The following is a 25,487-nucleotide window of genomic DNA, read 5'->3' on the forward strand; positions in this document are numbered from 1 at the left end:
CATTTTTCTCCCTTTACCAATTCATAATAATTCCAATAATAACAAATACAATACAACTACTATTAATATAATTTCTGTAAGACCACTGTGACGATACAACAGCGTCCTCTGGTGGAATAAAAATACTAGAATAAAAGAGTTGTTCTTTAAATCCAATGACATACTATGGAATTTTAGAGTAGTAGTATCACTTGATTTATGCAAAAACTGAAAAAAGTAGATTAATTGAATTTTTATCTATTTATTCTATTTTATCTCAGACACCATTCTGATTGCTGCATTATCTGATACAGATGTATCTTTCAGTGTTTATCTTTCTCACCTATTTCCCTGACACTCAAATTAGGGACTAATAATTCATCCCCCTGATAAATGAAATAAATAAAATAATTTACAAAAGTGATGTAAGTATTTATTTTCACAACAATAACAATCATAGAGAATAATTTGCTTTAAAACAATGGCAAATTAACTTGAGATCTGCACCAGACTAAAGCTGGCTGCAAAGGCTTCTGTCTCAATACAACAGCGCTCTCTAGTGAAATCAAGGCGAAAATGATTATTTTTTCTTTTCACACTGATGTTAATTGAGGGTAGAAGCCAATAATGCAATGGCTACTGATAATTATATCAATTCAAAATCGCATAAAAATCATCTTTTGGTTAAAGTTTGAAGAAAAATAATTAAACTTGCTGAATTATGTCTAATAATGTCATAGAAAATATATTTTTCAATATATGACATTATTGACCCCTTTACCCCTTGTTGGCCGTGATGCGGAGCGGTTGATGTAAATACAATGTAATAGTATTTGGGTAAGTACAACATAAAACACATTCCAACTTTTCTAACTTAAAGAGTGTGGTTTGTCTGGGAACCTTGTTTGTTGTTATCCAAAGACATATTTGGTAGATTCGGTGGGCAGTGCACATGAAAGTGCTGGAGTCAATGGACTCATCCAGTTTCATTAACGCCCTCAGACGCTTCTTCACCATCAGAGGCCCTGTGAACCAGTTCAGGACAGACTGCAGGACCAGCTTTGTGAGCGCCTGCATTGAGCTCCAGATACACTTCCTCGGCCCTAGTGAAAAGCAACTTGAGAACTACCTGACAGATTGCGGATGCACATGGCAGTTCAATTCCCCCACACTCTTCAGACTTGGGAAGCAACTTCCAGCCCACTCGCCATGGTGGTTTGCCACCTTACAAATGCCAGGCAGGGAGTGTTCTGCCCCCAGGTGGGGAGTGTCCTGCCCCCACAGTTCGTATTGTGACATCATAGCATTGTGATTATAGTATGACATCAGAACACAGGCAGATAAGATGGTCAGATACAGGTCACACGCAGTCAATCAGATCACGTTTCAGACCCAGACTAACATCTCTTCTATCAGCCTCGTCATTGCTCTTGAGAAAGCACAATCTGTGCGTATATTCATGTTGCTGGTGTATGCATACAGTGTAGGAGCTATGACAACGTATTAACAGAATATTTACATCTGCATAGAGACTGATCCTTAATCTGCCTATTTCTGTACTGTTCCACAGTTTTACACCGCTTTCATTAAAGATACCAAAAGTGAGATCCTGTCTCCGGGTGCTTATTGGAAGAGTGTTTAGCTCGCTGTATAGTCATGTACAGCTACACGTGGTGAGGGCAGAAGAAATTGTAATAGATAATATGAAGTATACATGTCAGTGTGGGTAGAGGAAACGACACAGATAACGGTAAAGATAAAGATCAAGATAAGGAAACGGTGTTTCCTGTCATGAGTTCTGAGGAACAAACGCTCCACTTTTGAAGTTTTGAAAGTCAGCATTAGTGGAGTTTGGTGGCACAGTACCATAACGCTGAATCACTGCAGAGAAAACAAATGGTATGAATTGAAGTTGATAAATGACAATGTGAAATGAAATGAGGGAAATAGGGGGTGTATGAAGGGTTAGTAAGTAAGTAAGTAAGTAAAAATGTATTTAGCACCTTTCCAACATTAAATGCAACTCAAAGTGCTGTACAACAGCGCATTAGAAACAAAAGATTTAACCAATAATGAAACTCAAAAACATTAATCAGAGAATAAAAGATTAAAACCAAGCCATTAATCATATACAATCAAGCCATTAATCATATACAATCAAGCCATTAATCATATACAATCAAGCCATTAATCATAAGAATTAAATCGACACAACTTCAGAATTTTGTCTAAACTCTTTTTTTCTAGAGGACTTTAACCTTGTTAAATTAGGGAAGGACTTTATCCCCCTATTTTATTGAGGACTTCAACCTCTAGAGGACCTTAACCTCAGCAGATAATCCACAAAAACATTAATCATAAGAATTAGAAGATTAAAAACAAGCCAAAGCACAGTTTCTTATTTACAGTTTCTAGTATACTAATTTAGACACCTAAAGATTTGTGGCCTATACACATATTTTAAAACAACAAACTGTCCCTCAGTCTGTCTAGTCTCCTTCATTGGAATGTCAGCTGACCTTGGCCCTGTCTCTCCACAGCTGCGACACAAGGTGATAGGGAAAATCAACTAGAGTACCGTAGAGTTACAAAGTGCTGATAAAACAATAAAAGTTTAGGTAGGCCTACTAGGTACAGCAGAAAAACAGTAGGTACAGCCGATAGGAAATTGCAGTGCAGTAGAGCTCTAGTTGTAGGCTAGAGTGGATAGATAGCAATCAGAAGGATTTCAGTTTTGTTTTCATTTAGCTTCAGGAAGTTACATTACATTACATTACATTGATCAGACGCTTTTATCCAAAGCGACTTACAATTGTTCAAACACCGACGGACGCAGCCATCAGGAGCAATTAGGGGTTAAGTGTCTTGCTCAAGGACACTACAGCATGCTAGCAGGAGGAGCCTGGGATCCAACCAGCAACCTTTAGATCACTAGACCACCAGCTCTACCTCCTGAGCTACCATCCCCGGGACAAGTTATTGCTCATCCACTTATTTATCGCTAGAAGACAGTTTGTGATGGACTGTATGGCTACAGTGTCATTTGGTTCTGCCGAGATGTGTAGCTGTGTGTCATCGGCATAGCTATGGAAGCATACATTGTGCTCTCTAATGGTGTGCCCAAGTGGGAGCATGTATAGTGAGAAAAGCAAACGGCCAAGGCAACTTCCTTGCGCGACTCCGAAGCTGCTGTCATGTTTCTCTGATATATGATCTCCCAGCTTAACGTAGAACTTTCTCCCTTTAATGTATGTTCTGAACCAATTGAGCACGTTGCCGGAGAGACCAACCAGCGTTTCAAGACGATTGATTTGGATGTCATGGTCAATTGTATCAAATGCTGCGCTCAGGTCTAGCAGGACAAGGATTGAGACCTTATTTGCATCAGTGTTCAGCCTGAGATCACTAACTATTCTAGTGAGGGCAGTTTCTGTGCTGTGATTTGTTCTAAAGCCTGACTGTAGTTCTTCCATAATGTTATTTTCTTTGAGAAAATAGTTTATTTGTACTGAAACAATCTTCTTGAGGGCCTATGGTTTTTCAATTCGTTCACATCTAGATTGGCCTTCTTTAGTAGTGGTTTCACCACAGCTGTTTTGAAGGCGTCTGGAAAGATGCCAGTTTGAAGTGACATGTTTATGATCATCAGGACGTGACTCGCGACACTATCAAATACCCGCTTTAAGAATGCCGTTGCTATAGGGTCAAGGCAGGAGGAGGCTGAGCTACATTCGTCAACAGTCTTGCAGAGGTCTGACAGTGAAATGCAGGCGAAATCCTTCATGGTTACTTCTTTTCTGTGAGATTGACTGATCTCGTCTAAGTTTACGTCAGGGGTGATGCTCCTTCTGATCATGGTTATTTTGTCCTCAAAGAAGAGCGCAAACACCTCACATTTCCTGGTTGACTGCTGTGGTGGAAATGGGGGGGGCGCATTTATCAGCCGATCGATAGTGGAGAAAAGCACTCTGTGGTTACCTGTATTTTCTGAAATTATTTTGGAGAAATAATCTTTTCGTGCAAGTCGTATTGCTGTTTTGTAAGTAGTCAAGGAGTCTTTGTATATGCTACAGTGAACTGTGAGCTTGGATTTCCTCCAGTTTCGCTCAGCTGTCCTACACCTTCTTTTTTGGTCTTTGACATCGGTGTTATTCAGCCAGGGGGAAATTCTATCTGTTTTCACCTTTTTGACCTTTAGGGGGGCGACTGTGTCTAGCACTGTAGACAGAGAGCAATGGAAATCTTGGATTATCTGATTCAGGGGGGGGTCATGGCACGGCCTGATTGATCGCATAATATTAGAGAATTTGGTCTCAGCGCTGTCATCTAAGACCCTTCTGTGGACTAGGAGTTTGCTTCTGGACGTTTTCATGATTAGTTTTGTCTCGCAATAATGGTCGGAAATGGGCATTTGTTGCACCGACACATTCTCAATATCTAACCCTGCTGTTATTAGTAGGTCTAATGTGTTCCCATATCGGTGGATGGGTTCGTGTATATGCTGCGTCAGCCTAAAATCGTCAAGTGTGTTCTGAAGCTCACAACCTTTGGGGTCGTTCTCCTTGTTAATATGAATATTCAGGTCTCCATTTAAGATTATTTTATCATATCTAGTAAGGCAGATTGAGATCATTTCTGAGAATTCCTGTATAAACACTGATAGTGAGTATTTTGGTGGGCAGTACAGTATCACACTGATTAATGGAAAGTGTGTTCTAATTTCCATAGCAAGATACTCGAATGATAGATACGTGCCCAAGTCAACGTTATTTGACGTAACCTGCAGTGTCATGATGGCGGCTATTCCTCCTCCTCCCTTTCCCCTCGGTCTGGTTGATTGATAAGATTTAAAATTGGGGGGACACGCTTCATTCAATATCCCAGGACCAGTGTCCTTGTCCAGCCAGGTCTCCACTAAAAACATACAGTGTAGATTATTTTCAGTTATTAGCTCATTGATCAAAAAGGTTTTTTGTTTCAAAGCCCAGACATTAAGCAGCGCTACTTTCAGCTGAAATGAGGGAACAAGAGTCTGTTGGGGGACAGGGGGCGCTCTGATTTGGTTTAATACAGATCAGGTTTGACTTACATACAGAGCGTGCTGAGTAATGATTGTTCTTTCTAACCGTGATCAAAGTTGAAATGGCATCTGGTGTGTGATCAGTTATTTGGCCTTGAGTGATGCGGTTCTTGTCTGTCTTTTCTGCACTGTGGGCATGGGGAACGGGGGGGGCAGACGACGGGGCCTTTTCTGGGCGCTGGGTGTGTGGGGGGCTTTCGGGGTAATTGGCGCTTGTTCCTGGGAGCTGGTTGTGGGCGAGGCTTTCTGGGGGGTGGATACTCGTTTTCGAGGGCTGGGTGCGGGGATGGGCGCACATTTCTGAAGTGGAGGGCTGGGCGTGGGGGAAGGGGGTCGCTGGGGGCGGGCGGGTTGAGGGGGAATTGCGCAGGGTCGGGCGAGTGGTTTGGGGCTGAGTGGGGGGGAGGGGGGTCGTGAAAGGCGGGCAGGGCGAGGGGGAGTTTCGGATACCGGTGGGGGCTGGCCGAGGGGCTGGGTATGTTGAGGGGTTTCAGGGGGAGGGTAGAAGGTTTGGTCGTGAGGGGGATGGTGGACAATGATGGGAGTGGGGGGGTGGGTGGGAAGGGCCTGTCCCGGAAGGCGAGGCCAGCAAGTTTCACCTGGCAGCGCGGTGGTCCCGTTTGCAGTGGTGTCTTGTGCGCTGTGGAGGGCAGCCAGTGGGCAGGTAGTCTCGTTGCCAGCTGCAGCGTCCTGTGGCGAGATGGTCTGGGCACTATCTGTGGTCTCTGGCTTTGGGGTGATCTGGCCACTAGCTGTGACCTTCAGCTGTGTGGTGGTCTGTCCGCTAGCTGTGGCCTTCAGCGGGGGGATCTGGTCATCAGCTGTGGCATCCGGGTGCGAGGTGATCTGGTCACCAGCTATGGCGTCCAGCTGCGGGTTGGTCTGGTCACCAGCTGTGGCGTCCGGCTGCGGGGTGGTCTGGTAGCCAGCTGTGATGTCCGGCTGTGGGGTAATCTGGTCACCAGCTGTGGCGTCCGGCGGCGGGGTGGTCTGGTCACCAGCTGTGGCGTCCGACTGCGTGGTGGTCTCGTCACCAGCTGTGGCGTCCAGCGGCGGGGTGGTCTGGTCACCAGCTGTGGCCTCCAGCAGGGTGGTCTGGTCACCAGCTGTGGCCTCCAGCAGGGTGGTCTGGTCACCAGCTGTGGCGTCCGGCTGGGGGGTGGTGTGGTCACCAGCTGTGGCGTCCGGTTGGAATTTAAGCATTGAACATTCATCAGTAAAACAGGCAACAAATTCAAATATATACTGTATATTTATTAGACTGGACCTATTTTCTGTATTAGATATAAATATTAATTTGTTTATTATTTTGGAATAAACCTACCTATGTACCTATAGAGGCCTATCACTAGTGTCAACATATTATTTTCATATACTGTAAGTTTTTCATCATGTTCCAGAAACACAAGGTAGTAAGCAACTGTTAGCACATTATGACACTGACATTTGTTTTATTCTCAGTAGGTCCAATCACACTTGTTTAGCTCCCACATGCCTACAGTATGTCCTGTTTCTTGCATTTCTGAGGAGGCATTGACTTCACAAACTGGACTACTCAAAATGTTTATGGCTTTTTCTTTAATCATTTTTCTCCCTTTACCAATTCATAATAATTCCAATAATTACAAATACAATACAACTACTATTAATATAATTTCTGTAAGACCACTGTGATGATACAACAGCGTCCTCTGGTGCAATAAGAAATACTAGAATAAAAGAGTTGTTCTTTAAATCCAATGACATACTATGGAATTTTAGAGTAGTAGTATCACTTGATTTATGCAACAACTGAAAAAACAGATTCAATCAGCAATCAGCAAGGTGTCAAGTCCCCTTTCAACAGACCATGCGGCAGTGTTAGTCCTCCAACCCCATTTGCATTCTGGGAGCTGGCTGAATGAACCTGGTGTGGGTAAAACTTTGGAAGTGATTATCTCAAAAACACCGTTTGCCACACCCTTGTCATTAACAAGTCATAGCTTTAAAAATATTTGCTTGATTTGCACAAGTGACACCTTGTTTGGAAGTTCTGATTCTCCACTTTCAAATGATGTAAAAAATTCAAATGCCACCAAATGGCCCTAAAGTATGCGGTGGGTCACATATTTGGTAGATTTTCAAATATTGAGCTGGTAGGCGAGCATACTGTAGACAGGTAAAGAGGTGTATGACACAACACTGGATGGCACAACCAAGATGCCGGCAGCATGGCTGAATTCCAAGACACTAAATTGTGTTGTTGTAGGAGATCAAGTGAAACCTGAGCTCAATGGAACATTATTGAACCAAGTCACAGGAATTCACCACTCCAGCCTGGGAAATTAGTCTGTTAAGGAGAAAGAGAATGCATAATATTTAGGATATGCACATGTGCTAAACTTTAAGATAGTTCTGTGTTGGCTTCAGCCTCCTTACATCAAAAGTGTTTATTTTTTTCCCCATCATGTGTATGTTTAAAGGCTGAGCTCCAGTCCAATAGAGCTCCAGACAATAATAGCATTATATTTTTGAGGTAGCTTAAAGATGGGGCCAAGTCAAGGTGTCAACATCACACTAAATATATGATTTGAAATGGGGATCCAGAAAGATGAGTTATAAACAATGGGTTATAAATGATGAGTTATGAATAAGTTATAGATGATGGCTGATATATGATGAGTTATAAATGATGGTTTAAAAATTTGTTTTAAACATTAGGTTATAAAAGAGTTATAAATGATGTGTTATCAATTATGAGTTATAAATGATGAGATTTCAATGATGGGTTATAAATTGTGAATGATAAATTATGAGTTATAAATAATGGGATATTATTAACGGTTATAAATTAGATATAATTGATGTGTTATAAATGAGTTATACATGATGTGTATTAAATTATGAGTTATAAACAATGTGTTATAAATGATGAGTTATAAATGAGTAATAAACAATGTGTTATAAATGATGAGTTCTAAATGAGTTTTACATGATGTGTTTAAATTGAGTTGTAAATGATGGATTATAAATAATTGTTATAAATGAGTTATAAATGATGTGTTATAAATGATAAGTTAAAAACTGAGTTTTGAATGATGGGTTAAAAACAATGGTTATAAATGAGTTAAAAATTATGAGTTATAAATTATGAGTTATAAATGATGGGTTATAAATAATAGTTATGAATAGTTTATAAATGATGAGTTAGAAACTACGGGTTATAAATTAGTTATAAATAATGTGCTATAGCTGATGAGTTATAAATTATGAGCTTTTAATGATGAGTTATAAATGAGTTATACATGGTGGGTAAAAATGAGTTATAAATGAGTTATAAACGATGAGTTATAGATAAGTTATAAATGATGAGTTATAGATGATGGGTTATAAATGATGGGTTATAAATTGAGTTATAAATTTGTTATAAATTTGTTATAAACGATGAGTTATAAATAGTTATAAATGATGGGTTATAGTTGATGAGTTCAAAATTATGGGTAATAAATTAGTTATAAATTAATTATAAATAAGTTATGAATGCTGAGTTATAAATGACTTTCAATTAGTTGTAAAGGATGTGTTTAATTTATGGGTTATAAATGAGTTATAAATTCGAGACTTGGAAAAATTTCGAGCCATAGAAAAAAATCTACACTTGGAAAAAGTCGACACTTGGAAAAAATCAACCCTTTGAAAAAATTGAGACTTTGAAAAGAAAACTACACTCTGAAAAAAATCTACACTTTGAAAAAAATTTCATTTTTAAAAAATTGACACTTATAAAAGATCTACATTTTAAAAAAAATGGTACTTTGAAAAAATTGAGACTAAGAAAAAAATCGAGACTTAGAAAAAATTAGACACTGAAAAAAAAAATCAAAATATTTAAAGAATCAACACTTTTTTATGCAATCGACACTTTCAAAAAATTGAGATGTAGAAAAGAGATTCAGAAAAAAATCGAAACTTTGAAAAAAAAAATTGACACTTTGAAAATTTTCGAGACTTGGAAAAGGATATTTTTCACCTCCAGGCGCGGTGTCGTCGGGGCGGCAATCCTTCCCGTTGATCGAAAAGTGACAAAAATGATAAGTTAAGCATTTTTGCCTTCTTCTATGTGGGGGAAGGGTCTGCTGTTTTTCCCTGATGATACTGGTAAGACCAGAATACATTTAACTCTCCAAACAAAGAATTAATGTAGTGGAGAAGGGATTCTAACAAAATACAATTTTTAAAAAAGGGAAAAAGACAAAGAAAAAAAAAAGTGAAACTAAAAACCAAGGTAAAAAGGGAAGACAGCTGCTCTGAAAATGTATTTACAGGTCTGAAGGGATAGCAAACAAGTTTTGCTGTTGATACCGCTGTAAACAGAGGCCAAGGGACTGTAGCCTGCCAGAGAAAGAGTCACTGGTGGTTGTTGTCTGTGTGCCACTAGCGGGTTAAAGATAACCTCAGGCCTGTTTGAGTCTGTAAATATATATGTAATATTGAGGCTGATTATGAATTACAGGTTGTTTGTTCTGGAAACATAGTCTGTTTGTAACACCATAGCTAGAGAGCTATAATATACTTGGTGAATTGCAAGTATGTCGAAAGCCAAAGGACTATAATAATATAACTAAAATTATGAGCAGTAATAAAACAAAGCTCCCCCTCTAAAATGCAGACATCTGTTATTTTAGCCAGGAGTTCTGGCATAGAAGGTAACAAGAAGGATAAAATTGAGCAGAAAAAAAAAAAGAGACAGGAGAACGCAGAGAAAATAAACAATGCCTCAGGAAATGGGATATTCCGCACAACAAAATATGAAGAAACAAACAAGAAAAGGGGTAGCCATTTGCATGTGTTTGTTTTTAACAGTATTTGTGGTTTTGTTCGCTGGAATAATTTGGAGGATAATAGAAGAAAGAATAGAGTAAGAATAATAACATACCTAAATATATTCTGAAGAGGTGTCAGGTGGGAACGAGTAGCATACCCTCCCTGGATCTCCATGTGTACTAAACGTGGCCGGTAGGAGTGGAAGCTGCCAGTTCTGCACTTTGGCATCTTAGATGAATTAGTCTGTTCTACAGGAAACCTAATCTTCTGGAGAGTAAATGGACAACCATATGAGAATTGAATGCCATATCAAGGATAAATAGGGTTAAAGCTATCCAAGCCTTGGGAAAGCTGAAAAAGAACAAAATAAAGTTGGCTTGTTCGGGTGAACGACAGATCTGTTGGAACCAACTGAAGCACAAATAAATCCAAATAATAAATAAAATACAAAAAATTGAACGACAGATCTGTTTGAACCAACTGAAGCACAAATAAATCCAAATAATAAATAAAATACAAAAAAATGAACGACTATCTGTTTGAACCAACTGAAGCACAAATAAATCCAAATAATAAATAAAATATGAAAAATTGGTATAAAGCAATAAAAAGTAAACCATGGGAAAATTTCACACACTTCTTGGAAAAAAAACTAGATATTTAGATAAAGTGCAAATTTTTTTTTGGACTAAATGACTTTTTTTTGCCTACCCAGCTTTTTGCCCCTCCAGCTACCAGGCTTTTGCCGGGGAGATGCGCCGAGTGTTTGACCACTCAGTCAGTGGGAGGGAGGCGTCGACACGGCTACTCCGGCTCCCCTAGGGGGGACAGAGCGTAGCGGACTACGCCATCGCATTCCGCACCCTCGCCGTGGCGTCCGGATGGAACAGCAAGGCACTCATCGCGGCCTTCCAGGAGGGTCTCAATGAGGGTGTCAAGGACGAGCTGGCATCCCGGGAGGCGCAGGAGGACCTGGACACGCTCATCGATACAGCGATTCGGGTGGACAACCGCCTCCGGGAGAGACAAGGGGAACACTTTTTCCCCGCTTCACCAAGACCAGCGCGCAGAGCGGCTCTGGGGACGAGGCCTCCCGAGCATCCCCTGGCTATCCCGAGCCCGCCTCCAGCATCAAGGGAGGAGCCGATGCAAGTAGGCAGCACACGGCTCTCTCAGTCCGAACGTGACCGGCGGATGAGAGAGCGCTGCTGCTTGTACTGTGGGATCCCGGGGCATTTCCGTTCTTCCTGCCCTGAGCTCTCGGGAAAAGCCAACTCTCGTCCAGGGTAGGGAGAACTGCGACGAGGCCAACCTTCTCTCCCGAGCTCGAGGCGACCGGGGTCCGGCTGGCTGCCTCCCTCGCCTGGGGAGATCAACATCACTCCCTCCAAGCTATGGTGGATTCCGGCGCTGCAGGAAGCTTCCTGGATGTAGGGCTAGCAAAGGCCCTAAAGCTCCCTCTGGCACCTCTAGAGCATCCTCTCACGGTGACAGCCCTGGATGGAAGACCACTGGGGTCTGGTAGCGTGTGCCATCTCACCGCCCCCCTTTGGCTGTCACTGGAGGGAAAACATTCAGAGGTAATCCAGCTCCACCTCATCCACTCTCCTGAGTTTCCACTGGTCCTGGGCTACCCATGGCTAGCCCGTCACAACCCACATCTGGACTGGGCCTCCATTACATTCAGGATGCCAAACGCCTCGACTCCCGTCAAGCCCGATGGGCCTTGTTCTTCAACCGGTTCAACTTCATCCTGTCATATCGTCCCGGGTCCAAGAACCTCAAGCCCGACGCTCTCTCCAGACAGTTCGACCCTCCTGAGCTGGTTGAACTCCCCGAGCCCATTCTCCAGAGCTCCTGCATCTTGGCTCCGGTCCGCTGGGGAATTGAGACGCAGGTCCGGCAGGCCCAAAGGAGGGAGGCGGATCCCGGCAACGGGCCCCCGGGTCACCTGTTTGTCCCGAAGGCTGTCCGATCACAAGTCCTGCAATGGGGGCATTCATCCCGCCTCACTGGCCACCCGGGGATCTCCAGGACCCTCGAGTTCCTCCGCAGGCGTTTCTGGTGGCCTACCATGGAGCAGGACGTCCGGTCCTTCGTAGCTGCCTGCACCATCTGCACCCAGAACAAGAACCCCCGGTCACGTCCGATGGGGCTGCTGCATCCCCTTCCCATCCCCAGTCGGCCCTGGTCACACCTCTCAGTGGACTTCATCACCGGCCTTCCACCGTCTCGGGGCCACACCGTCATCTTCGTCGTGGTGGACCGGTTCTCCAAGGCTTGCCGCTTTATTCCTCTGCCCAAGCTCCCCTCAGCTCTGGAGACTGCTGAGCTTATGGTGCAGCACGTTTTCAGGGTGTTCGGCCTGCCCCTGGACGTGGTGTCAGACCGCGGCCCGCAGTTTGCATCTCGGTTCTGGAAAGCGTTCCACCAGCTCCTCGGCGCCTCCGTCAGCCTGTCCTCCGGTTTCCACCCTCAATCCAATGGCCAGACGGAGCGGGTCAACCAGGACCTGGAGACAACACTGAGGTGCCTCGTGTCCTCCAACCCTGCCTCCTGGAGCGACCATCTAGTGTGGGCGGAATACGCTCACAACACTCTGCGCTGCTCTTCCACTGGCATATCCCCGTTTGAGTGCCAGTTCCGGTACGTACCTCCTCTGTTTCAGGAGCAGGAGGCGGAGGTGGGAGTGCCGTCAGCCCAGCGGTTCGTCCAGCGGTGCCGACGGACCTGGCAGAGGGCTCGTCAGGCCCTGCTGAGGACATCCCGGCAGCAGCAGATCCAGGCCAACCGACGGCGCAGACCAGCGCCTATGCTCCGTCCGGGCCAGAGGGCCTGGCTGTCCACCAGGGACCTTCCATTACGGGTGGAGTCACGCAAGCTCACGCCACGGTATGTTGGGCCCTTCAAGATCGTGCGGCGGGTCAATCCTGCCACATACCGTCTTCTGCTCCCCAGGTCCATGAGGATAAACCCCACCTTCCACGTGTTGCGGCTCCGACCGGTGGTCACCAGCACCTTGGCGCCCACCACGAGGCCTCCTCCGGCGCCTCGCATCATCGACGGTCAGCCCGCCTACATGGTCCGCCGGCTCCTGGACTCCCGCCGGGTCCGCGGGGCCCTGCAATACCTGGTGGACTGGGAGGGTTACGGGCCGGAGGAGCGCTCCTGGGTTCCGGCCCGGGATATCCTGGACCCCTCTCTGATCCAGGATTTCCGCCGTCGCCGCCCGACACTCCCTGGAGGAACGTCGGGAGCCGTTCCTAGACGGGGGGGTCCTGTCAGGGTTCGCCCGGGGCCTACCGGCATCGGCCACTAGATGCCGCCAGTACTGCCTTTTCAGGGTTGCTCTGCTTCACCTATTTCTGTTCCTCATTACCCTGCCTCATTAGGTGATTACCCTGCCTCACGAGACACATGTTTCACCTGTGTCTCGTTTGGTCGTCCCTATTTAGACCCTGTCGTTTGTGTCCTCAGGCGCTCAGTCTTGAGTTTGTCTAACCTCATGACAACGCTCTTGTTCCAAGCTCCCGAGACTTCTTATTTGTTTTTGCCCAGTTTTTTGTACTTGTTTTGAGTAAACCTCTATTTTTGCCACCTCGCCTCTGCCTTGTTCTCTGCACCTGGGTTCACTCAGCATACCTCCTAACACAGACGAATGAATTGAAGGACCCCAAAGACTAAAGGAAAAAACCCAGACATCGAGGGTAGTGCACTGTTGGCTGTCCTGTGGAAATGACATTGCAAGGATTGTTGCCAAAACAAGTATTGGAAAAAGAAAAATATAAGGTTAAAGGGGACATCTCTCACTTATTGTTTGAATTATTGGATAAATGAGGGTACGGGGCTAAAATAAGGAAAACAAAAGACAAAAGCAGTTACAGTAGGGAGAATTACCAAGTGCTAAATAAGAGGTGTCAACTGCTGTGAAGATATAAAAATAAAAAACACCCCCTGTTATCAAAAGAGATCAAAGAATACTCCAAAATATGGAATAAAAGAAACAAAAATAACCTTACCCCATGGCCAGCAGAATGAACATTTGTGACCCACCACAGCAAAAGTCGCCATCTCGCACATTTCTAAAATCGCCTGGAGCAGCCAAATAAGTTGAAGAAACCTTTCTTGAAATAAAATTAGATTTTTCCAGATTAGTGTTTCTTTGTGTTATTTTTTCAATTTCTCAACATATTTTCAAAACCTAGTTTGATTTGTAAATAGTAGAAAAATGTCAAACCGTGGAGTTAAATATTCCCGTTAGATTACATGGGGAAATACAGTTCACTTACCGAGATGCTAAACAGCGCTGAACGATGCAGATCGATCTTTCCTTTAAAGTGACTATCCAGGTGAAGATCATTCATTCATATTCCATGTGATCTGAAGTCACAATGTGAAACCGTTTTGATAGAGTTCAGTCTTTAAATATTATGTGTTTTATACACACACTGAGACATCGTTGTGGAGGGGGTGTGTCAATGACGTCACCATCACTTCCGTAAACAAGACGAGGCTCCGGTCTCACTTGTCTGTGAAAACTTGGTTGATTAGGAGAAGCGGGTGAAGGAAGATCTAAATCAAATCATGGACCTTAATCTGACCAGTGCGATAGATCCAAGTCAGTTTAAGCAGCACGCACTGGACTTCATTTTCCGCGATGATTGTCCGTTCTCCGACAGCGACGCTGAATCTGATATTACTCCGACTTGGAGAACATTTCAGACACCGGATTTCAACCCAAATGTGAGTATGAAACAGAATATTTTCAAGAACCACTGGAAAAAAAAAATCCACTTTTATAAAACATTTATATTCTTACTGTTAAATAAAAGCTTTTTTCAAAACAAAAATACGTTTAACGTTCCCTTAAACACAAGAACAAAGCAGTGATTGGCCCATTCCGCATTATGTTAAGTAGCCATGTGGCTTTGGCTTAGCCATTTGCATTCTGGGAGCTAGGTGAATGAAGCCAAGTCTTGGGGAAACTTGCAAGGTGATTATCTCAGAAACATAGTTTGCCACACCCTTGTTATTAACAAGTTATAGCTTTAAAAATATTTGCTTGATTTGCACAACTGACACATTTTTTGGAATCTGATTCTTCTCTTTCAAATGATGCGTGAAAAAAAAAAAGTCAAAAGCCGCCAAATGACCCTAATGTATGCGGTGGGTCACATATATGGTCATGTAATTTGGCCCCTTAGCCAGTCTCTGCTTGCATTTGGGTGCACACAATGTTCCCTGGATTTTCCAGAGCCAAATGCTCTTTATTGAATGTCAAACTTGTGTCACAGAGCAATGTTCAGCTTTTACACTATCCACAGTAACTGTACCTTTTGTGACATCTGCAGGTAAAGGCTACACAGAAACTTTATACCAGCCGGATCAAGAGATCGAGGCTCTCTTCTAGAACAGACCCCTGGTGCATGTTCTTAAAACTTAATAAATACTCATCTTCTAATCACTGTCTTTGCTACCTCCGTCCAGCTGTCAAGTCCAAGTGTACATAATTCACGATCAGCACCAAGGCCTGCTGAGGGAGAGGTTGAATATGATGGTGAACACTGGGGCAAGCAGGTCGGCACAGGTCTTCAGAACATGTCCGGGGATCCCGTCCGGACTGGCTTCTTTCATGGTGTTCACCTGTGTCAGTGCGCTCATCTCCGGTGGCAGAACTGTGTTCTGTTGTGCTAACCACTGGGCTAATGTGAAAGCATCAGCATTCGCCGTGGTGGTAGCTCTGCCTCTGCAGTCTCTAATAGTCCACAATTTCTGCCACATGTATCCGGTGTCAGACAGCTGGAACTGAGACTCCACTCTTTGTCCGTACCGACACTTTGCCTCTTTCAAAGCCATCCTCAGTCTAAGCAGGACATCAAAATATGGAAAGCCAAGGCGGTGACGGCTTTCAATGACCTGAAGAAGATCTGGGACTCCAATATGGTGGGACGGGTCAAAACCTCCTTCTTCCTTGCCACGTGGAGTCTGTCCTGCTCTATGGCTGCGAGACATGGACCCTCAGGGACTTCTACCTCTTAAGAAGTGCCTCAATGGCTGCTACAACCACAAGATGTGGGGTGGTACTTGCCAAGAAAAAACACGGCGGGCAGAAGACATAATATGTCGGGGTACTGAAAAAGGACAAAGACCAGCAGACCAGCCTGACCTGGCCGAGTGGAGTGTGTGCAGCAGTCTTTTGAAAGTCCAGCTGATGCAGACCAACTAGTAGGAGTAGTACTAGTGGTAGAGGTAAACCCTGAATAAAGGCTTCTTCATTGGTCAATGTACAAAATCCTTCAGGGTTGTTGCAATATCATCACATAACTTTTATATAACACTGTTAAATATTACCACATAACTATAACATATTCAATCCAAAACAATGGAGGACGGATAAATGAACATGAACTTAACCAGCTGGAGTGAACACACTGATGCAAACCATGTTCCTCTCTGTGTCGTTTAATAGCTTTTTTTATTTATTTTTTTTAACCTATGCTGTCGGCATGCTGGGCTTACAACACAGAGTATGTGTGCCATTTAATCTAAGACAGAGTTAGTCTGCAAGTGGAGTTCAACTTCTCAACCTGCAATGCAACTCTTTATTCATTCTTTAATCATCAAGAACTGCTGCAAAAACTCTGTCCTGTGGATGACCGGGGGATAACCAGAGCACAGTATTTTGTTACACAGAACCACCACCAATTCCCCTCTTTGGAGAACCATCTTACCATGTTTTGGTATTTGAACAACTAATCATCATCACTACTCCAAGAGGGGAGAATCAACACCCGAGAGACAAATGAACATAGAACCAGACAACAGGTTACATAGAAAGTACAGAGCAGTTAGAACACAAAAAAGGAAATGGGGGCGAGTGTGGTGACCCATCATTATCAGTGCAGTATAGAAAATTGGGGATGCGATACATTGAGATGCAATCGAGATGCATCGAGAATCGTTGACAGGTGAATCGTAATCGAATCGAATCATGAGGCCAATGAAGATTCACACACCTGACTGCATTCAGCCACCACTTGGAGGAGCAGTTCTCACCCCTGATGAAGCCACAAACCTTGGAGGAAACCCTGGAAGAAGCACTTAGTGTAGAATAAATTCTCTTGCAGGGATTGGATGGTGATGGGCAGTGGTGATCCAGTCCACTCCTGAATTAGTTTTGCTCATAATTCATTATTTTTTACCATAATTATCACAGGATGAATTACTATAGTATACATTAAATTAGCATTGTCCTTTTTTATGCCTTATTACTTTTTACAGTGATATAATCCCACAGCACACTACTATTCTGTTAACCACTAAAGACTCAGGAATCACTCGGGCAAAAGAATGACTCTTCGACTCATGAACCGAAAATAATTACTGATTAAATGAAAATCCAAGGCAAAAAAGATCCATGTTTAATAATAAATGTGACAGATTTAGTCTTTGGATTACAACACAATAAATAACTGTGACAGAATGTAATAATTTCTGCCAGAATTCCAATTGCAACTCGGAGCCGAACCAACTCTTCGGACTCTTGTTCATTGGCCAGGAATTTCTCCCTCAGGTACGGTGGTACGTTACACCAACCAAACAAACCTAGATTCGGAAAATCCAACGACTCTTTTGCCTGAGTGACTCATCAAGAACCCAGTCTCAAAAAATAATTCAATTATGGGGCGGTTTCACAGACAGGTTAAATCTAAATCAGTACTCAGGTAATCCTATTTAAATTGATCCAGAATTAAAAAATACCCTTCTGAAACATTGCTTGATTTAAGATTAATTAGTTCTAGACCAGGAAGTTCTAGACTAAGATCATGAAGTACTTGTCGGCTCCTTCTCTCTGGTCTTGGTGCTGGTTTTAGTTGAGATAATCAGGGAGACCCACATCCATTAATCCAAAGTTTTAAATTAAGTTTCTCTTAGAACGAGATAAACTCTAACCTTCCTTCTGGAAATCAGTTTTTTTTTCCACGAAGACTAGGGCAAGTCTGAGACTGAATCTGTGTACACGAAACCGCCCCAATATGTTCGGTCATACCATAGTTACAAATTCTCAACTTCTTCAAGTATCCTTGTGGGGCGGCCTCAATCTGCCGCTCCACAAGGTTCTGGTTGGAATTACTTTGATGAACAAATATGATCAAACAATACATATATAATATGATTCTATATCGATATAATGAAGTTGTTGTACATAATGAGAATTTCTGCCAACTTTTCAGTTTCACCATTTAATGTACACATTGATGATGTGTCAAATGTTTCACTTCATTTGTGACTATGGTTTAACTTCCAAATTATCCATATTACAAGTTTCAAATCCATTCACAAACTGAGATGATAGAAAACGAACTAGAACCACAGTTAGTTCTGCTGGAGTATTCTGATATACAGTACCACGGCACTAATATTCAGTGATGAATTTTCTTAGGAAGGGTTCCCAAAGACAGTCTGTGGATGGGTTGCCATGGTAACTTTACACATTAGGTCCTTGGCCAGGTAGGTCCTGAAGGTCTTGTCCCGCAGGCCGTAGATGATGGGGCTGATGAATCGTGGAAGAACTAGGATAAAAAATATTAGTGATTATTAGTGGTGGTGTTAGTTGTGGCTGCTCAGGTTATTTCGTAACAATGGTTGAGGTATTTGGGGTTCTTCGGGATGCAGATGAGAGAAATACAAGCTGTATACCACAACACCGATTCTAAATAAAAGTGATTGTTGGAAAAATATCAAAAGGGTCAAGCTTATAGAATGTCACAACAAACACATTTGCCTCACAAAAAATCCTGAATTCTTAAAATTATAAACATAAATGTTTGTTAAAGCTTCACCAAAAACCTTGGTTTGGCTTTTTTCATATTTAAGTTCAAGTATATTTAAGAGGGAGAGGTTAAGGCCTTCTTCCCTCTCCACAGGCATGAAGGTGGCGGGGGGGAAGCTCCACCTGGTGCTTGTGGAAGGTTTTGATGAGGTTTGCATTGATGTAGTTGATGGAAATGCCCAAAGCAATGACGATCACGTTCTTGGTCACAGCTTTGGCAAAGGAGTCTCGGTACTGAATCACCAGCATCACGTTGGCTGAGGAGACGTTCATCGCTGGGAGGTGGATGTCACGCTGAAGCATAAAATACAAAACAATGAATTTGGTCCACGAGCAGAATGAGGAAGTAATCCAGGGAAAGTGGGAAAACCAGGTTGGATGGATGGAGGAAAAAGAAAGTCCACAAGTTGGTTCTTATATCACAATTTTACAGTTTTAGTCATGATAAATACTGACGCATGTATGAAACAGGTATGTTGTTCATCCATTCCCACAAATTTACAATTCAATTAAAGTAATATCAATTGTACTTGGTGAGAGGAAAATGAATCTGTAAATGAATCAACAGTTATCAATGTAACAACTTCAAAATCAGCATGGATATGCAATGATATATCAATCCTAAAAATCCAAATAGTATTTTGATATTTTACTTGCAGTTTCAAGTTGAACATCTTCTTTAAATGCTTTTTCATGTTTTGATTTAGCGAATATTAGGAGAGTCTGCCATCCACCTTTGCAAATCAGCGGATGGCAGATCTGGAAGGGCAACATCTCATTTGAAAATCTGAACTGATTTAAGAACAAAACTTCCCTGCATCCAACCTCTTCACAATGCTCATCTGCCTCTACTGATGAGGGCAGTTAACAAGTTAATGCATCATGCCAGGTAATAAAGCCAACTAAAGACACAACAAATCAAGAAGCACGCAAACAATGGAATTGCTGCTCAGATTCGACATGGCGGTTTAAAGTTCAATCCATTTCAAGCCTCTGTCATTGTCACTGTATTACAGCACTGCGTTCAGGTGTGCTGGGATGATGCTTTGTGGTGAATGGAAGCAGGACATGTATAGAGAAGGACTTACCTTTACCTTACCTTGGATAATACAATGACATGAAGGCCAGCATGAGCTAGCAATGATCTGCAGCATCCACTTAAGACTTTTATATGCGGTGGCCGGTGTGATGCCCACATGGGGGCAAGTGGCATCTAAGTCCGATTCATAAGCGAAGTCTGCAGAGGTCTGATGTCCTCTAGTGGCTGGTTTCAGAACAGTTATCAACCCAGCCCATTCGCAAGTGGATGAGTAGACGATCAATGGAGAGCATAACAGACTTTGGTATTAAACAACACAGGGAGAAACATGGTTTGCCTCGGTGTGCTCACTTCAGCCGGTTCACTTCGCATTGATTGATCGTACCGCCGTTGTTTTGCATTGAATCGTTACAGCATTATAAGTGCTTTAGAAATCAATATTGCACTCCTTTAAAAAGGGTATCAAAATGTAGCGTTATGTGGTTTATTAAACTTTAGAATTATCATAACAAATGACATAATAAATACAGGGCACCACTTCCAATTTAGGAAGAGTAGAAAATAAACAACAATAATTATTACTGATCAGTCTCATAAGGATTGGAGTTCTTGGTCTGATACATTTTCTTCTGTCCTAAATTTCCAACGAAACACAAACAGAATAACTTATTTCGATAAATGGGATTCATTTTATTATGCTAAATAATTAAATAAAATGAAATAATAGTAAAATATATGAATAATGAAATGATAGTAAAATATATGAAAGAAAAGAAGCAAATTAATACAGGATTTTAAATAGTAACAAAGCTTTGATTCAGGGACAATAGTGAGGTAAAAAATATTTGACTACATCAAAAATAATAATGGCGAGATGCACGCAAAGGGCAATTAACTTCTCTAAGGAGGGGAAATAACTTAATTCGACATCAACTCATATCATTTGTCTTGCAGAGTCAGGTGGAGAGTTTTAGCTGATTTTCCCAAAAGCTTGGAGAAAGTGTCGTCTCTGCAACGTGCGTTTTTTTTAACTTTCAATGAGGAAACTGAGGAACATAAATACATGATCTAAAATAAAAACAGGTAATTTTGTTTTGTTTGGAGAATGTGGGGGGGGGGGGGGGGGGGGATTTGGAGCAGCAGCGCAAATTGAGAGGAGAGGAGGCATTACAGTGGTCGTGTGGCCTCTACGCTGATTGTAGAGTAGAGATCTGTACACATGTGGTTAGGGCCTAGCAGGACCTGTCTGAGCTGTTTTGGCCTCAAGTCAGGAGAAGCCCTCGCAGTAATTTCATAGATGATAACAAAACCACAACCCTGGTGTGTTTCGGGAGTCTCAGGGGGGTTTTCTGAACAAACTCTATATTCTGCTGCGCGCCTCTGCTCTTCAGGCCAAAGACATGAAGTCTACTCTCAGTATCCCCACCGAAGGAAGGAAGTCAAACATCCTGACTATCTTTTTGACTTATGTAGTTTAGTTTCTTGATGGGTGTGATGTGTTGAAGAATGAAGGAGTGACCGCTGTCACTGACTTGAATAAGATAATAGTTTTATTACACAAATCAGCATCAAACCAGACTTGCCATGGATGTCCTGGGAGAGACCCGAGCCGGATGGAATCTCTGCCAAGTGACGCTCTGCACTCGCTTTTAAAGCGGTACAAAGATAACATACCACATCTGGTTCCAATCGATAGGTGCCGCTCAGCCTATATCCTGTCCTAAATGTAAACCTTTCCTCCTCTGGTCGAGCTGGAAGAATCAACAAAATTCCTCTCCCATAGGACCTCTCAATAGACCCATTGTTGTTTTCGTTCTTCGTATGACATCGAGGCAATAAATCTAATACTAACATAGTTAATATTATGACCGCACTATATCTCAGCTTTGGGAGCTCAGTAACCTATTCACCTCAAACCTTCCAGACACCTCATATTCCCCCCTTCGAGACTACACAAAGTCTCGACAGAGAGAAGAGTAATTGAACATACGATGTTGATTGGCTTAACAGAAATCACTTAATAACAAACACAATTGGTTATAATATACCCCTCTGACCATGCTTTGTCATAGCAATACAGAAAATTTGTGGAGTGTGAGAGCGAAAAACCCATCTGGCAGCTTCATTTCTTAGAACATCCATCAATCAATCAAGACAGGAAAATTCTCTCACGGTCCCTCTGCCCCAGGCAACCACCTAAGGTACTCCAAATCAATTAACAGAAAAAAACGAAGGGTTTAGACTTCTGTATAGGATGTTACATATGAATGCATACATTAAGAGCCTCAGAAATAAATCAAAAAATTTGTCCAAAGTCAGGCTGGTCGACCCATCGGACCTTCCAGTGGACCTTTCCCTGCCTAGCACCAATGTCCCTCAAAAACCGCAAAAAAAAGAAAATACCTGAGGTCCCAATGTATTCACTTCATCCTACTACAGACAACTCAAAGAAAACAATAGCAAATCAAAGTAATATGTCTTGCTAAAAATATCTAGCGTAGAGTACAGGATATTCATCAATAATACAGGTTACATTGTAGTAAACAAACTCCAATATTATAAAAACATTCAGGACACACATGTATGTATTAAACTGTTGCTTTTTAACACCATCAACTTTTAATGATATTTCACTCGACACTCCTGATCATGATGTCTTCATTCAGGGTCCGCCGTCCATTTTCGAGTGTCCATGTTTGAATGTTCAAGTCCATTAGGCAGTTAGGATCTCTGGACACAGCCATCCTCTGACTGGTCCTGAAAGAAAGAATCACCAGCCAGTATCTTGCACAAACATCAAATACAGTATAATAATTTCACTTTTGCATTATACTTTAACATTATTCCAACATATGATTAACTTTTTCCTTTCCCCCCTTTGTCCATGTATTTCCCTTGTTAACAATAGTGTTGAGTAAATGATGGAATCAGATATTCAAAATGGGTATTTCTCTGCTAGTGTTAGCTCCTCCTTTATCACTATTTCCTCCTCATCTTCCCCGACGTCCTTACCACCCAGTGTGACATACATTATCAGCTTTTTATTTTGCGCACACTTGAAATAAAGCAATGGTTACTTTTAATCATGCAATGCATTTAAAGTCCAAAGAGTATATTAGTCAATCTGATATCACCTTTAATTAGTTATTTTTATTCTATTTATCTATTTATTTTTATTTTATTTAATTATTTTTATTCTATTTATCTATTTAATTGTATTTTATCCTTTTTATTCTTTCTTCTAACTACTGAGAGAAAAGAGTAGAGAGGGGGCTCACCAGCCCCTCTTGTCAGGAGGAGTTAACTAAATTCCACTCTTGTGTGAAGCACCACCCCTTGCTCCACCTCTTATGTTTAGCAAAGACTTCCAGTATGGACTGGTCGTCAGCGAGTGAACATCCTGTTTTGGCTCCCGTAGGGACAGCCCAGCTCAATGCAGTTACACGCACTCGTAAATCAAAGCTGTTTTCTCTCAGCAGTCGAAACACAAAACCTCTTTTCTTGCATCAAGAACCAGAGTCTCCCTTCACCCCAACAAGACCATCTGCTCTTTTAAGCAGACAGGATTCACAGAAATCACCACCACACACACCCCAAGCACAAAAAGAAAAAGAAAAACCCACACGCCAATCAAACAAATCACAAATCCCACTTCCAATTCAGAGCAGGAGATTTTCTTTTCTTTTCTGGATGTGTACATGTATGTGTAGGCAGACTGTGGCTCTAGTCCTTCAGAAGGCTCATTTTGTTATCAAATATATAAAGTCCTGTAAAGGTTCATATCCTTTATCAAATGCACAAACGTCCTTGGAAAAAAGGCTCATATATATTTATCAAAAGTCCTTAAAGAAAGGCTCATATATTTTTATCAAAAGTCCTTAAACAGGCTCATATATGTTTATCAACTTTACAAAGTCCGTATACAGGCTCATATATATTTATCACTAAAGGGGCAAGAAATGTTTTTCTTTATGTATTATTCAACTGCTCACCACATATATATACCTATTTAATAACACATATATTCTATATCACATACACATGCACAAAACATTACACAAAGCTCTTCTACCTCTGCAGCCGCGGCACTTTCACACTCACACACACAAAAAGAAAAAAAGAAAAAGGTATGTCTGACCAGCAGAACATCTAATCCCCCAGAGACTTTAACAGCGCTTAGCTTTATGTTTTAGGTCGACTCATTTATACTTTTCTAATTTCATCAAAATTTTCACTTTGGCCAGACTTTTAAAATTTTACTTTGGCCACACTTTTAACAAATTCTTTTTAATCAGATTCTCTCATCATGCATGTTCACTAGTTCTCCAGAGCAGGTTCTGCCCTGTTTTTCCTCACTTTTCTTTACAAACTTTATTTTTTCATCTTTTGAGCCTTTAACTTGTAACTGTTTTTATTTCACTTTATCCTTTTCATCTTACTTTAGCTCAATCTTTATTTTTCATCTTTATCCTTTAACTTGTAACTCTTTTTATTTGACTTTATCTTTTTCATCTCACTTTAGGCTTTTAACTTTTATCTCTTTTTCACTTTTCATCTTACTTTAGGCTTTTAACTTTTATCTCTGTTTCACTTTTCATATTTTTCATCTTACTTTTAGGCTTTTAACTTTTATCTCTTTTTTCACTTTACTTTCTTCTTTTTCATCTTTATTCATATAATTTTATTTTGAGTCAATTCCCCTGGCCAGGGTTATTTCCTCTTGTTTTTTCCTACCTAGATTTGACTATATTATATCTTCATTCGGCCAACTTTCACACAGCATTTAATGTACACATGTCTTACTGTTTAACGAGATACGGGCCCTGTCTTCGTTTATCTTGCATGGTTATTTAAATAACTTTTGGCTACTAGTTCTGCCATTCTACAATTACTTTTTATTTCTACTTTCTCAACATCTTTTAAGCCTTTAACTTTTACTTTTAACTTCATTTTTCATTTCTCTCATCCCTATTCTCTATTTCAACTTTTAACTTTTAGCTTTTATTTCTCTCATCTCTATTCTCTATTTCAACTCTTAACTTTTATTTCTCTCGTCTCTATTCTCTATTTCAACTTTTAACCTTTAACTTTTATTTCTCTCGTCTCTATTCTCTATTTCAACTTAATTCTCTTTTTCTTCACTTATTATTCTCTTATTCCCCTTATTTACGTCTTTTACATCTTAATTAACCCCAATTTAGACGGAAACTCACTTCACACATCAACACATCATCTCCATCCCCGCATAATCTCAGTGTAGTCTCCCTGCCAAAAACATACTGCTCCAGCCCACATAACAGCTCAATTTTGTGAGAGGTCACTCACCCTGAGAGCGGCAGTTCGCTGGAGCAGGCAGCATCGGCAGATGAGGCCCAACAGATCCTGTTCGTGACGCCACTTTGTACTTTGAAATACCCACAAAATGGGTATTTCTCTGCTAGTGTTAGCTCCTCCTTTATCACTATTTCCTCCTCATCTTCCCCGACGTCCTTACCACCCAAGAGTGGCATCTGTACACTTTCTCCCGGCATTACAACTCCTACCCATCTCAATATCATGGCCTTAGCAAAGGTCAACACCACCGTACAAAAACAAAACATCACACACAGTGATAAAAGAGCAGCTCCCATAACCTGAGCTACTATAGCTCCTAATGGTCCTAATTTGTCTTGCAGCCAAGCATTAGCTGACCACCCAGCTCCTTTTGATGGCCCAAACGCATCCCTTATATGTTTTAACGCATCTATGATGTT

This window comes from Zeus faber (genome assembly GCF_960531495.2).
Source record: "Zeus faber genome assembly, chromosome: 5".
NCBI classification, from domain to species: Eukaryota; Metazoa; Chordata; class Actinopteri; order Zeiformes; family Zeidae; genus Zeus; species Zeus faber.